The 16,934-nt window shown below is 32.6% G+C and overlaps 1 long non-coding RNA gene across 1 annotated transcript; it reads left to right on the top strand.

The window, feature by feature from the left end:
• Nucleotides 1–2,440: 2,440 nt before the first annotated feature.
• On the top strand, nucleotides 2,441–5,299 carry LOC139500596 (uncharacterized). The gene is made up of 3 exons (XR_011658312.1): nucleotides 2,441–2,551; nucleotides 3,750–3,864; nucleotides 4,836–5,299. It is a non-coding gene; the product is annotated as an uncharacterized lncRNA (long non-coding RNA).
• The last annotated feature ends 11,635 nt before the right edge of the window (nucleotides 5,300–16,934 follow it).

Below are 16,934 nucleotides of genomic sequence, written 5' to 3'. Positions count from 1 at the left end.
AAATATCCAACTACTATTGTACATTAAAAAAAACCATCCTAATGTCACTGAAATTGAACATAGAAAAAAGTGTAAAAAGAAATATTCTAACTGATTCTGTACATATAAATAGAAATCCAACTGGTAGTGTTCATGGAAAGATTCCAAAGGGACTTTCAAACCCTTAGACCAATATAAAATAACAATGCCATGGCTAAAAAAAGACAAACTTACAATAGTACTCATTATCGCTATTTTGTGCATTTTTCCTTTGATCTGTTTTTGTGATATTTTCATATCATGCTTCTAGCTTGAGATGGAAAGTTATTCTAGAAATTAAGCAGGCATGTGACGATGCTAACGAAATTGACAACTTCGTCATAGGTAAAATAGAGATAAACAGATTATCATTGGTCATCTCAACTCGATTGCCTTTCTTGCTTTTGCCGTCCCAGCTCAAGCAAGAAAATCAATCTCGTTGAGATGATCAACGATAATCTATAAAAACAACATAATATGAACTAATGACTGAGCAACCACAAAAAACGGGGGTAATCTCAGGTGCTCCTGAAGGGTAAGCAGATCCTGCTTCCAACTGTTATTGTACTTTAAAAATGAATGATTCAGCTGCTTCTGTACATAAAAAAGCCTAAGTTTTGCACTTTATACTTAGTTCTTAATTTCCAGGAGAGAGAATTTAAATTTAGATTATACAAGTACACACCCGTGATATCGCGGGTCCGTGACTGAATTAAAGTATATGCCTAAGCCTTATTTTAGTAATTGGTTTTGTCATCTGATAAGTCATGTCGATTATAAGATACACAGTATTCTCTGCAATCAAATCTTTCTGTTTGAACCCATCGACCTGGGACTATCAGTTATTGGAAATATTAATTATTTGGAAAACAAAAGGTCCTGGCTATCCAGGAATGGAGTATTTTTTAATCAACAGCATTGTCCTATATTAGTTATCTTAAAAAGTCTTGCTGATTGCTGAATAAAACTACAATAGGGAACAATTTGACCATGATTGAATTTAGTAGTGTCAGTCCTTTGATTATGACCCGTGTATATAGCAAAATCCTAAATACACCATTTGGTGGTGCGCCTATCAAATGGGGAACGTACAGATAAGGTAATAGCTGAATATACTATTTGTATCGGTATCGGACTCGACCCGGAACTTGTTAACTAGAACACACCCGTGATATCACGGGTCCGTGACTGAATTAAAGTATATAACTATGCGCAAGCCTTATTTTAGTATTAGTATTGTCATCTGATAAAGTCATGCCGATTATAAGATACACAGTTTTTCTCTGCTTTCAAGTCTTTCTGTTTGAACCCGTCGAACTGGAACTTATAAATTATTGGTAATATTAATTATTTGGAAAACAAAAAGTCCTGGAATGGAGTATTTTTTAATCAACAATGAAAACTGTACCTATACACCTTATTTTTAGTCCAGATTTTTAGTATTCCTATTGTTATCTTAGAAAGTCTTACTGATTAAAATACTACAATAGGTAACAATTTGACAATTTAGTAGTGTCATATTAATCCTGAATACAACGTTTGGTGGTGCGCCTGTCAGATGCGGAACGTACAGATAAGGTAATAGGTAACAGGTGAATATACTATTGGTATCGGTAGCGGACTCGACCCGGAACTTCTTAATTATTGGCAATATTAATTACGTGGAAAAACAAAAGGGCCTGGAGTGGTGTAATTTTTAATCTACACCTTTGTACTATATTAGTTATATATAACGTTGAATTCTGTGATTCGTCGTTTTTACGTGATGACGGCTGACAAATTGGACCTCGTAATTGACTACAGTTGTTATATCACGGAATATAAGTTCCTTCATAATATAAGTTCCAAAAGGAAAATATATTCTGGAATATTATTTCCACAGGAATAAATATTACAGTATATGTTCCTAACGGAATAAATGGTATAGAATATTTGTTCCAACAGGAATAGATATTATGACAATGTTTATAACATAGTTTCCAGTGGAACTTCTGTTAGGTGGAATAAATATATGTTGACAGTTATGTGTCAGAAACCTATTATGTGTCAAATATTTTATTACAATCCAAATTCAGACCTGTAGCAAGCACAAATATTGTGTCCATTTTTGCCCTAACTGTTCAGGGTTCTACCTCTGCGGTCATATCCAGCTGCGCTCAGCAGAGCAGTTTATTAAACTGAGTATCATATATATTTTTGAAGTCATGGATAAGATACAGTCTAATGAAATAATTATAAGAAAAGTATGTCTTTGTATAAGCTGGCTTAGTGAGTAGTTTCTAGCCATGCATTAGTGATTATGTTTATTGTTAAAACTTCTTCATGGATCAATGAGTTAATTTCTTATGACCCCTTAGGTTTTTCATGTTTGGGTTATAACAACTCTCTCTTCTTTATAATGATTGGTTCATTAAGTCACATGTCTTTTTTTGGAGGGAAATTCTTTTGTTTGGTTAGAATTTGCTTATATCTTGAACTGAGTGGTGCTGATATATTTAATGGACATCTTTGATTTTAATTTTTTTTTAAAAAGGTCAGTTTTCTATTATCACATTTGTAATATCTAATATTTCAACATATAACTGATAAGATTTTATTGTATAAATGGTCAAAATGAAAGATTCTAGATATTTTAAAGATTAAACATGTCAGGAATAATGATTAATTTGTGGACTTTATTGAATCAATTACATCAATGGTGGAGAAATGTAAGAAGTGATGTTCCAATATTTCTTTTATGTTTTTTTTTAAAAAGCCTGCATTATTTATAGATTATTTTGATCATCTCATTGAGATTGATTTTCCTGCTTGAGCCAGTACTGCGAAAAAGCGAGAAAAGCAATCATGATTGAGATGACCAATGATAATCTGTTTATCGCTATTTTACCTGTGACGACGGTGTCAATTTCATTAGCAACGCCACATGCGCCCTTAGTTTCTAGCGATAATTTTTATATCACTCGACTCAAAATAATCATTTTGTTAGACAAATTATATGATTATCTCAGTTAAGTGAAAAGATGCATTAGTAATAATGTGAAAGTAAATAGATAAAATTATAAATTAACGTGATTGAAGATATATAGGAAGTATGGTATGAGTGCCAATGAGACAACCCGTGATTGTGTCAGTTTAAGGGGATCTATATAGGATATATCTTTTTGCACCAACAATGAACTCATTTGCGCCAATACTACTTCAGCACCTTTTCATTTAAAAGACTATAGTATCATTTGCACCAATAAAATAATCAACTTATGGAGCCAATTCTGTGAATTTTATTTTTAATTATACTAGTATATATTTACTAAATGGCATATCAGGAATGTATTCATCAGCAAAGGTACACATATTCTGGTTAACAGGTTTTAGGAACGCTTATCTGAAAATAATGGTGTAACCATTTTCTAATGTCACTTTTAGTTTCCCCCATATTCTTTCCCAAGACCTAATTTCTGTATCTTCCTCCACCAAGCCACATATCAGACATTTTTACATTTTGAAAAAAACAATCTCAAGTCCAAAACAACGTTAAACCAGTTTTTTTAAAAAGCTGGCATTTTTTTTTTATCCTGTCATATAAAATTAACAGAGTTATCTTTCTTTGTACTCTTTATTTGTAGTGCAGGGTTGACTTGTTATTCCAAAATTACCTAGCTAGTTTTATACTAATATATTTTCCAAAAGTATTCCTATTTGTTAATCCTAATTCATGATTTTATGTTTTGCAGGAAATTAATAGCAATTGAATCAAATGAAGAAAATGAGACTTAAAATCATAGAAACTAAGAAAGAAAAGAAATATAAAGATTTATTGGCCAATGGATGAAGTTGCTAATTTTAAAGGTGAGTCATACTTCAGAGATGTCTTCATTTTTGTTGAGCCACGTCTGTCACATTTCCATGGTTCAGTGACTACTTGAAAAAAAGTTAAAAGATTTTTTGTAATGTTAATTTCTATTTTATTATGAGTATTTGGTATGTGTCATCTTCTCTAGTCAAGGGTTACGGTGGAGAGGAATGAAGTGGATTGTAACCCTTGGCATGGAAGATGGGTATGTGTGTACCTTGCAAGGATCTCTTGTCAGTTTTCACTTGATCTCTACCTCATTTCATGGAACAGTGAACAAGGTTAAGTTTTGGTGGTCAAGTCCATATCTCAGATATCTATAAGCAATAGGTCTTGCATATTTGGTGTATGGAAGGATTGTAAGGTGTGCATGTCCTACTGGCAGGACCTTGACCTCATTTTCATAGTTTAGTGGTCAAAGTTAGGTTTTTCTTAAACTATAAGCAATAGGTCAACTATATTTGTTGTATCGAAGGATTGTTAACTTTATTTCATCTGACCTTGACCTCATTTTCACAATATGTATGAATGTGTCTGTCCCAAGTCGGGAGACTTTTTGTTCCTTATTTTGCACTTATATTAGGCCATTAGTTTTCTCGTTTGAACTATTTTACAATGGACATTTTGGAGCCTTTTATAGCTAACCATGTGGTATAGGCTTTGCTTATTGATGGAGATAATACTGTGACTTATACTACAGTTGTTAAATTCAGTGTCATTTGGTCTCTTGTTGAAAGTTGTCTCATTGGCAACCATGCCAAATCTTTTTTATAAAAATTTACCAATTCAAAATTTATATAACTAAACTTGTCATATGCATGGCTGATTAAACTCAAACAATAGGTATAGGAAGATGTGGTATAAGTGCCAATGAGACAACTCTCCATCCAAATAACAATTTATAAAAGTAAACCATTTATAGGTCAAGCATACTTTAGGGATAATAAATGTTATTTTTACTTTTCAGTATGTTGTGAGAAGTTCAGAACAAGCTAGTTTGTTTGAAGAGGAGTTGTCAAGACGTCATCTTTGAATAAAGTCAATTGTATTAGAAGTGAAGCCTAAACAGAAATAAGACAATTATCAAATAATTCAAAGACTACATGGATGTTATCTAGACTAGCATTTGTATGACCTAAATGTGGTATTTTTCGTATGAAGACTTACAAGGCAAATAATTGGCTGTGGCAAACATGTGTATGCATTTAAAGACTTGAAGAACTTGTACTGCCTTCTTCAGATTTCAGTACAATTTGTTTATAAGACAGTAAATTCTGAGTATGCATAGAAGAATTTTTGCTCATTTAAATGAATTATGAAAATGTTTTACATCTTAAATATACACAAAAAAAACATAAAAGATAGACAAATTTCTTATTTTCTTTCTTGAAACTTATCATGCTTATTACAAAATAAATTCTTATATACTAATTCTTGAATTTTACAAGTCTATTTTTAGCCTGAATGTACAACTCAATGCACTGGTTATTCACACAGAAAACTACATTTATCTATCAGCCATATTTTAAAAAAAATGATATATGGTAGGATTGCCAATGAGACAACTATCCTTAAAATAAAAGCCAATGATCAAAGATAATGAATACATTATAGTGTATCATGGATTCGATACCAAAGAGAGATTACTATATAAACATATTTTATATAAGATATCTTATATATCTTATAAATTATATATGATATCTTCTATATTATAAAATATATCTTATATAATTTATAAGATATCTTATAAAGAAAAGCATATGAGATATCTCATTGACTTTATAAGATATTTTATATAGCTTATAAGATATCTCAAATAGTTTATAAGATATCTTATATGATTTATTAGATATCTTATATAGTTCATGCAATATCATATATAGTTTATGAGATACCTTATATAGTTAATGAGATATCTTATATAAAATATATTTATAAGATATCTAATAAACTTTAGGAGATAAAGTACATACTATATAGGATATCTTATAAACTATAAGATATCTAATATCTTCTATATTATATAAGATATCTTAGAAAAACAGATTATATAAGATATTGTATTTGCTATATGAGATATCTTATTTAATTTATAAGATATCTTATTAATTATATATGATATCTTAGAAAAACAGATTATATAAGATATCTTATTTGCTATATGAGATATCTTATTAATTATATGAGATATCTTGAAATTCGAATAAATAGTAAATCAGCTTGCTATATAATAAATTTATAACAATTCATTGTTAAATAGATATAAGAATATGTGGTATGAGTGTCAATGAGGCAATTCACCATCCACGTCATAATTTGTAAACATAAAAGACTATTTTGAAATTTTCATATCTTTCTGGTTTTACTCTATAGTTGAGTTGCTGTCACACTGTACTGTGTTTACCGGAATGCAACATCTTATTCAATCCTTATGAAAACCATCAAGGATATCAAAAGTAGATATCTTGTATAGAAAAGTTATTTCACTTCTTAACACAGGCAACTTGGAATTAGGGTTTTTGATATTATTTCACTTCTAGCCACAGGCAACTTGGAATCAAATTTTTTTGTTATTATTTCAATTGTTACATTTAAAAATTATTTTCAGTGTCTGACATGAAAAACATGACAAATTATGTATTAGTAAGCATTGGATACTTGTGTACACGTATGGGAAGTTAAGCCGCACTCTGTGTTTAGGGTTCACAGATACTATACCTCTGCTCTAGGTATAGTAACGTCCCCTACCATACGTATCAAGTATCCATTCTTACTGATACAAACTGAGAGTGAGCAGGCTCAGTTTGACTGATGTGCGGTGGCTCAGTCTGGCTGATGTGCGGAGGCTCAGTCAAAACATTTTCAACGGTACAAACTGAGAGTGAGGTGGCTCAGTCTGCATGTGAAGCTCTGTAACATGCTTTTAAGGGGGAAAGGGTGTTTTATTTGTTTTTATCAAATTTTAAATGGGGATATTTTACTGTTTTTATCCAAATTTTAATTGGGGATATTTTACTGCTTTTATCCAAATTTTAAATGGGATATTTTACTGTTTTTATTCAAATTTTAATTGGGGATATTTTACTGTTTTTACTGTACAAACTGAGAGTGAGGTGGCTCAGTCTGCATGTGAAGCTCTGTAACATGCTTTTAAAGGGAAAAGGGTATTTTATTTGTTTAATTTTATCAAATTTTATTGGGGATATTTTACTGTTTTTATCAAAATTTTAATTGGGGATATTTTACTGTTTTTATTCAAATTTTAATTGGGGATATTTTACTGTTTTTACTGTACAAACTAAGAGTGAGGTGGCTCAGTCTGCATGAGAAGCTCTGTAACATGCTTTTAGAGGGAAAAGGGTATTTTATTTGTTTAATTTTATCAAATTTTATTGGGGATATTTTACTGTTTTTATCCAAATTTTAATTGGGGATATTTTACTGTTTTTATCCAAATTTTAATGGGATATTTTACTGTTTTTATTCAAATTTTAATTGGGGATTTTTACTGTACAAACTGAGAGTGAGGTGGCTCAGTCTGCATGAGAAGCTCTGTAACATGCTTTTAGAGGGAAAAGGGTATTTTATTTGTTTAATTTTATCAAATTTTATTGGGGATATTTTACTGTTTTTATCCAAATTTTAATGGGATATTTTACTGTTTTTATTCAAATTTTAATTGGGGATTTTTACTGTACAAACTGAGAGTGAGGGGGCTCAGTCTGCATGTGAAGACTTTTCACCTTATTTTATCCATTTGGGAATGGGGGACCAAGGGAATATTTTACTTTTAATACCAAAAATTTAAATTGTACAGGAGACCATTGGGTTTTTTCAGTTAAATGTAAAGCCCCCAAGTCAAATCGGAGACTAAAAAACTGGTACTCCAAAAGGAAAAGATAGGTGACCCACTGTGGGCATTTGTCTTGGTGAACTAGCACCTTAAAGTCCAGCTAACCCACAGGCCAGCTGGCTAGTACATTAGCAGACAGGTATTTTTAATACCATTTGGCATTTTTAAACTTTGGAATTTTTCATTCGGCTTTTTGTTTTATGTGTTTTTTAAATATTTGGATTTTTATACCATTTGGCATTTTTCATTTATGTTTTTTTTTTTCTTCATTTTTTCATCAACACACCCAAAACACTTAAAAATTGAGAGTTAAATATACACTTTTGGCATTCATAATGTTTATCAATCAAAGTAGCATTCTTTTTTTTAAATTTACATTACACAATTTGGCTTTCTGTAACTTTGGCTGTTAATCTTTTGTACGAATGCTATGATGACCATTATGTGTAGAAAATAAGACTACATTTCTAAAAGTGGCTCAGAATCATATTTATGTTTGATATCAATCAATTCTAAGTTTCCTTCATATTTCTAAAATTTAAGTTCTTCCATATCGGGTACATCTTATAATATCATATTCATCTACTAACCCAATTTTCTCATAGGGACTTAACCTGAAGCAGAAGGGGTATAGGTGGTAGGTGGTTAAGGGTGTTACGAAAAGATGACAGTGCGAGAAAGGGAGGGAGGAAAATAAAATGATGGAGAGGGTGAGGGTATATTATTGTGAGTGGAATTTAGAGAGGGAGGGAATCTGTGAGAGAATGTGATTTCGTAGTAAGGGTAGGATGTACTGGTCTAATGGAAGTTCATTTTTCTGTTTTGTCTCATGTAGTTTCTATTTTCTTCATCAATTTGATAAGTTTAAATATTGAAATTGCTGTCGTTTAAAATTTAACAGGTTAACAGCCTTTCTTGTTACTGTTTATGTGCTGCTTATATATAAACATTGTAGCACTTCTCAGTTACTAGATAGAGTTGTAGCTTTTCATCAGTTACTAGATAAAGTTGTAGATTTTCATCAGTTACTAGATAGAGTTGTAGCTTTTCATCAGTTTTAGCAGCAGCTAAGTGTATCCTGTCTATTTCGGAATGACACCAGAATGACCAGGTTGTGAGACTCCAAAGTGTTTTCTTTGATTATGGAGAAATTTTCTTTTCTTCCCATAAGCTGATAAGTTTCTGTTTTAATCATTTACAGGCTGATCAAGCATGATTTTTGCACAAATTGATAACAGCTAGGATTATTATATAACTGTCAACCACTGAGTCTGTTTTATGCTCCCTACATAAATGCATGTGGCATATTTATATATGTATGCTCAACTGTTGGTAGGTTGGGATTGATTTTAGGGGTTACATTCCCAACAGTATAGGAATTAGTTTCCATACCAGAAAGGGATGGTTAGGATTGTCTTGGGGGTATAGCTCATACCGTTTAGGAATTAGTGGGGCAGGGGGGACAATGATTTCATGGTCAATGGACAATTACTTATTAAACTACATGAATTGTTATGTTTGAATTACCTCCCTTAAACTGCTTTTAAATCATGTATAAAGAAATGCTGTATTGTGGTGATAAGCTGTCAATTTATTTTTAGAAAAAGTTAAATCACAAATATACTGAACTCCAAGGAAAATTCAAAATGGAAAGTCCTTTATCAAATTGCAAAATTAAAAGCTCAAGCATTTCAAACCTATGGATAACAACTGTATTATTCCTGACTTGGTACAGGCATTTTCTTAAATTGAAAATGGTGGATTGAACCTGGTTTTATAGCTAGCTAAACCTCTCACTTGTATGATAGTCGCATCAAATTATATTGACAAGGATTTGTGGACAAAACAAACAGACATAAGTAAAAATGTTAAAAATACAGCAGCAGTGAACATAGAACTTACTGTTTTAAAAATGCTGATTAAGGTATATTAATTTAAGCCATGACTTCTATTTTATGAATTTTATGATGTATTTCAATAGGTAATTATGGTTGCAAACTCATTGGAAAGTTGAATTGAGATTATGACCATATTTATAGGGTAAACATTTATTTCCTCAGAAATTGAAAAGAAAATTTTCAAATATTATTTTATTTTGCAAAAAAAAAAGGGGGGGGCTGTTTAAGCTAGGGTTTTTTTTTGGGGGGGGGGGGGGGTCAATAAACAACAGCATAGTATATTGCACAAAAGAAAAAATTGGGGAATTATTTTTTTTGTTGTTGGGGGGGGGGGGCAATTCGAAACAGCATAGTGTATTGCACATTAGCAAAAAAATGAATAAGATTTCAAATCATTATAACCAATTCTAAGTTCTTTGAGTTATTCTTGACTTCTACAGTTCTACAGTTATTCTCTGTCAGAAACCTATTATGTGTCAAATATTTAATTACAATCCAAATTCAGACCTGCATCAAGAGCGAATTTTGTGTTCATTTTTGCCCCAACTGTTTAGGTTTCACACACATGTCCAAAGTGTCGTATTATATCTAGCTGCGCTCGGCAATTTATGTATAGTTACGTCCCCTACACACGTATCACATATCTGCTACTGATCGCTACTACTTGTACAAACTGAGTGCGTAGGATCAATGAGCCTAAGCTTGACTTAGCGCGGTGGCTAGGTCAAAACTCATCTTTTAGACAGCTTTTGTGGCTCAGTCTGGCCAATTGTGGTGGCTAGTAGGTCATTTAATGAACATTTTAATTGGGAAATGAGGGAGATTTTACCTTACTTTTTTATCCATTTTGGAATGGGGGACAAAGACAATATTTCACTTTTGACAAAAAGTCTAGATAACCCACAGGCCGACTGGCTAGTACAGGTATACAAGTATTTTTGTTGCGGAACCATTTTGGACTTAAATCTTTTTTTGTTTTTATGCCCCACATACGACAGTAGAGGGGCATTATGTTTTCTGGTCTGAGCGTTCGTTCGTCTGTTAGTTCGTCTGTTCCGCTTCAGGTTATTGTTTTTGGTCAAGGTAGTTTTTTAAATAGTTGGAAGTCCAATCAACTTGAATAAAAAAAAGAAGATGTGGTATGATTGTCATTGAGGCGTCACAACTCTTCACAAAAGACCAAAATAACACAGAAACTATAGATTACCGTATGGCCTTCAACTTTGAGCAAAGCCCATACCGCATAGTCAGCTATAAAAGGTCCCGAAAAACTAACAGGCTTATTTATGTACGAAGAAAATATCAACGTTGGGAACTGCCACTGAATATAAGATATAAGATGCATCTGGTAGTGAAATTAGGAAATAACAAAGTGCTATAGTGTAAAAGTAAGTGTTCAAACTGCTACTTAGAAGAGGTCCAACTGCTAGCATACATAGAAACCATCTAAGGTACCTGTAACTGTACATAAAAGAGATGAACATACCATATACCTGTAACTACATAATAACGATACAACTGCCAGAGGCGGATTAAGGTGGAGGCAGGGAGCCGCCCCCCCCCTTTTTGGGAAAACAATTGGTTGCTTATATAGAAAATCACTAACGCGTGACAGGAGCGGTCCCCCTCTTAGGCAGTCCGTGGGTCCCCACTCATGAAAATTTCTGGATCCGCCACTGCCTGCTAGTGAACTTAGATATGTTCCAAGAGGGATGATAGATACCGAAGAAATTTTCAAACTCATAAGACGAAAATTAAAAAAAACTGACAACGCCATGGAAAAGAAAAAGACCATCATACAAACAATATATAGTGCTGAGCAACACGAACCCAAACAAACACTGGGGGGGGGGGGGGGGGGGGGGGATCTCAGGTGCTCCGTAAGAGTAAGTAGATCCTTCTCCAACTGCTACTTTATGTTGAAAATGAATGATCAAGCTGCTTCTATACATACAAAATCTTGAGTTTTCCACTTTACACATTAAAAGATCTGCTGATCGACCTGTACACATTTGTAAACATGGGACGAATGAGTTGACCTTGTGTTATAATAGCAACGTAACCTATTTTATAGAGTAAGGATACTATTCTACAATTACTTCTATGGTTATATAAGCATCCTTGCTTTTGCAAAGAACCAAATTCTGTCAAAAGAAGGAAGTAACAAGTTTATGAATCTCTTAATGAAATATGATTTGGAATGATAATGTAACATTGTGTTAAGCCAGATATTTTCGTGTGAAAAAGAGTTCCCTCAAACAGAATAAAATGAGTACTAGTATCTATCAATATAGTTTGTCCCTCTTAATGAAATAATGTCCAGAGACGGACAATTTTCAATATGAAATGCAGTTTATATATAGTTGATATTTCATTCATTCAGATAGTAAATTTTGAGACAATAAGGAGGCCACGATTAGTTTTTTCATGGGAATGGTGGGACTAGAATGAAAGTTGAAAAAGAAGACATCGCAGATCAAATTTATTCGTTCATAGTGTATTAATTTACGTTTTTTGATTGAGATCGTATTAATTTACGTTTTTTGATTGAGATCGCAGATCAAATTTATTCGTTCATAGTGTATTAATTTACGTTTTTTGATTGAGTTAAGCGTGTCAATTGATATTTTATCGTATGTTTTTCTATGTTGTGATGTTATGCTATTGTTTCAGAAAAAGGGAGAAGGTTTGGTACCATTAAAACGTTTAATCCCGCTGCAAATGTTTGCACCTGTCCTAAGTCAGGAATCTGATGTACACTAGTTGTCGTTTGTTTATGTAATTTATACGTGTTTCTCGTTTCTCGTTTTTTTTTAATATAGATTAGACCAGAGACATATATACACAATTTGTATTTTATCTCAGATGTCCCCCATTTAATTAAGACTGCCAGAAACTGTTTTAGCAACTCATTCTCCCATAAAAACACCAGACGACTATGGAAAAATGGAAAAGACATCTCTTGGATGCACATGGTGAGACTGTTTGAGGAACACTGTGAGTTGCAACTATATAGTCCCTGTCCAAAGTTGACAAGGAGCCACATTGACCTGGCAGCATTCACGTATATGAAGGTAAATTTGGCTGCTCAAATTTTAAGTGGTAGTGTGGCCAATGCCTTGGAACATTTGTATGATGACAGTGTGTCAGAAACTGTTTTGTTTATTCGAAACTTCAATAAATTTTTCGATTGCCTGAATGTGAGAAATTTGTTTGAAGGACGTAATAAAAGGAATCCTGATTTAGAACCCTTCATAGGTGGTGATGATCCTCGACTTACTTGGTTAAAATCAACATTTTTGGACTGTTTAAAGGAATGGAAGCAGTCAGTCATGCAAAGACCAAACCTGACACCTTCACAGAAATTATCTATGCAACTAAGCGCACAAACTATAGCTGGGGTGAAAATCAGTATAAATTCTATAACAGAATGTGTGAAATTTATGTTGGACCAAGGAGCAGATTTCGTACTAACTTACAACTTCAACCAAGACCCCCTAGAACAACATTTCGGTCACTATAGACACAAGGGAGGAGCCAATAACAACCCCAGTGTTTATGAAGTAAGAAATACCATGACACAGTTACGTGCTGTTGGAGCTCAAGCATTGAATCCCAAGCGTGGAAATATAACAAATGTTAACAATAATGAAAATGTTATCGACAACACGAAACTACAACGAAAACGATAAATACTGATTATCTGAAAGCCAGTAGAGATTAAGTAAATGCTATAATGTGTAAATGTAAAAGGAAGAAATGAAGAAAGACAACATTTGTTATGCTTAAGATAAACTTTAATTGTAAGTCTATGTGTCTGAAATTGCATTTTTTTTAAAATGTCAACTCATAATTATATACATATCATGTACATGAACATTGCAAATGTATGATAACAACAAAGTTTATGAACATATAATTATGAAAAGTCAATAAATAAGACTAAGCACGGAGATAAATGTAACTGATGTTTTTAACATTTCACATGTATACAAATGGTACAGTTAATTGTTATGTTTTTCCTTCAAAACTTGTCTTAGGCTCAAAGACTTCTTTGATGTGACCTTGTCTTTTATCATTTTGTTTCTAATCACTTTGGCAGTAGAAAATCCACGGATTGTCAGAAATAGGTGAATGATGTCCTCCAAGATTAAAACGTAGTCGTCATAGTCAATACCCACAAAAATCTGCTCAGAGTAATATTTTACCATGAATGATTCCATAATAAGTTCTTTCAATTTATCATGTAGCAGGGATTTAGCATTTAGTTCTTGGTCTCCTAGGTGCTTCCTTACAACAGTTTCAAATTCCCTGGTCAACAAATAAAAGTTGTCAGAGGGCATTATCAAACCACCTCTGTCGTTCTTCTCTGTCCATTTGTTGTATTTGCTTACAAAGGAATTAGTAGTTGATGTCGACTTAACTTGCTCAATGCAGTTGATCTTCATTGACCGAAGGTCACTTTTAAGCTTGGAATAGCGTTTTTCACATGCACGAATGATATAACCACAGATGTAATACAAGATATTTTGATCATTCTCGCTGAGCTCTGAGTGATTTATATCGGATGATTTCTGTTCTTGGATTGTTTGTTGAGAAAGCAATTGGTTAATTAATTCCAACATAACTATTTGAATGAAATTTTTATTGTCCAGAGGTGTAAAACCATTTTGACTGAAGTGATCGGTGTATCCTTTGTCAATTGATGAACTGAGTCTTAAAGCATGAAACTTTGTAAAAAATAACTCCCTGTCATGATTCAAACTTAAGTTAGGATTTGAGTTAAATATCTCCCTGAACAGGTCATAGAAAAATGTCTTTACCTCAACGCTATCAGAAATGCTTTTAGCAATTTGAACTATTGTGGACTCGCCAAAAATATTGTACATAGGGTCCTCTTCAATACATATGAGAGTATTGTTGTATGCAGATTGGAAGATCGAGTCCAGTGTGACTGCTGTCATTGTAGATTGTTGACTCTTATCTGATTGAGGAGTAGTTACTTGGTCTTGAAGGACCTCACCATTTTGGATTCTGTGTTGAAAAGCTGTAATGAAAAAAAAATCATATAATTCTCATGTGAAAGAATGAATTCAAATAATTAAAAACAAATAACATATGTATAAAAATAACTGTATTGAGGATTTATTTTATTATTTTTAGTGTTAAACAATGGAAATTTGTATACATTTTTTAGTTTATTTATTGGGTATTTTTTGTTGAGTGCTTGACGAACCAAATATTTTTGTGTGTGATATTTTTTCATAAAAGATGTATGAGTAACTTACATGATGTACATAGACTACTAGGGAATGTCATGACAATATTGTTTAAATATATGGTTCAGTTTCATGGACATAGACTTTGTTGTTTGATTTTTTTGGTCAATTCTACATATTAACAAACTTCCATCATGGGATATTTTAAGTGCTCCAACTTGCACAATTAATTTGATTCAAAAATAAATGCCAATCGGGTGAAATTATTATTCATAAACATATGTGTACTCAACTTTGAGAATTTTAAGGGGTTTTCACTCGTAATAATTTCTAGAATTTAAATAATATATTAGACTGTTATTCATGCTAGGGCATAAAGGTTACCATTTCCCGTTTCCCGGAAAAGTGACATTTCAGTTACTAATATCCCGTCAAGAAAGTCCTTTTTCAGTAAATAAATAAATAATTTGTCCCTATTACTTGTTTAAATTTCAAAATATGTTGAACCCCTAAAATGTCAAAAGGTATGCACAGATTCTGGGATTTTTGCATCTTAAATTTCAAAATTTTCTTGGGTGGAGGGGGGGGATATGCCCCAAAACCCCATTGGCGGATATGGGTGTGTTTCCCTGACCAATTTTGAATGTCAGCATGATCTATATTGTATGATTTTTTTTGGCATCCTATTTCAAAATTTTATAATACTGTGTAGAACTTGTAGTGTAACATTGTCCTATATCTAGTTTTGGGTTCTTTTATCTTATGTATTTGATCTATGTATATATTTTGTTATTTGTCTATAAATCATGATGACAAATGCCATATGGAATTGTGTCAAGAAGCAATAAATTTTAAAGCTGATATTTGTACTTATTTGTCTATATATATCGTACAAGAAAAATGAATAAGTTGAAGCAATGAGACAACAACCTCCTAAAAAGGAACACACATCTATGTATAAAAACAAGATGTGGTATGATTGCCAATTAGACAAATATTTACAGGAAAGTAATTGACACAGAAATTTAAAAATATCAATAAAAAGACGAATAACAGTCATCAAGGCACTACACAGAAAATTGAAGAGTGAGCAAAACAAATCAACTAAAAAGATATAGAATTCAAAGTTATGAGTAAATCTGACACACCCAGACTTCAGAAAAAATTAGGCTGTAATTTTGTCGTTTGAATTATTTTACATTTGTCATTTTGTGGCCTTTTATAGCTGAAATTGGGATATGGGCTTTGCTCATTGTTGAAGGCCACACGCTTACCTATAGTTGTTAATTTCTGTGTCATTTGGTCTTGTGGAGAGTTGTCTCATTGGCAATCATATCACATCTTTTGTATATCTAAAGAAATGGGTTTTGCTTATTGTTAAAGGATGCACAGAGATCTATAATTGCTTATAAATTCAAGTTGGATAGTATTCTCATTTTCCACATCTCCTTATTTTGAAGAGATAGAAATTGTTGTTATTCAGCCTTGAAAAAATATTGACAGTAAGTAATTCTACACCATTAGGTCGGCACATTTTTAATTCAATGTAGTTTTCATTCTGTTAGTGGTAAAGGATTTGTCATTTGTGTGATATTGGATAAGTCATGTTAAGATCTCAAGAAGACAAAAAGCAAAGTGGAGATAATAAAGAATTTCAGTATTACTTTGGGATATATTGAGTCCCTATGGCAGAATGTATTCGATGTCCTATATAATAAAAACAAATTATTTCTTGAGGTAACTTGGCTCTTATGTTGTACTGTTATACCACTGTCCCAGGTTAGGGGGCACTAGGAGGGTTGGGATTCCACTAACATGTTTAACACCCGCCACATTATTTATGTATGTGCCTGTTCCAAGTCAGGAGCCTGTAATTCAGTGGTTGTCGTTTGTTTATGTGTTACATATTTGTTTTTCGTTCATTTTTTTACATTAATAAGGCAGTTAGTTTTCTCGTTTGAATTGTTTTACATTGTCTTATCGGGGTCTGTTATAGCTGACTATGCGGTATGGGCTTTGCTCATTGTGGAAGGCCGTACGGTGACCTATAGTTATTAATGTCTGTGTCATTTTGGTCTTTTGTGGATAGTTGT

The sequence above is a fragment of the Mytilus edulis genome, chromosome 13, assembly GCF_963676685.1.
Source record: "Mytilus edulis chromosome 13, xbMytEdul2.2, whole genome shotgun sequence".
NCBI classification, from domain to species: Eukaryota; Metazoa; Mollusca; class Bivalvia; order Mytilida; family Mytilidae; genus Mytilus; species Mytilus edulis.
This window is presented reverse-complemented; position numbering and strand designations above follow the sequence as displayed.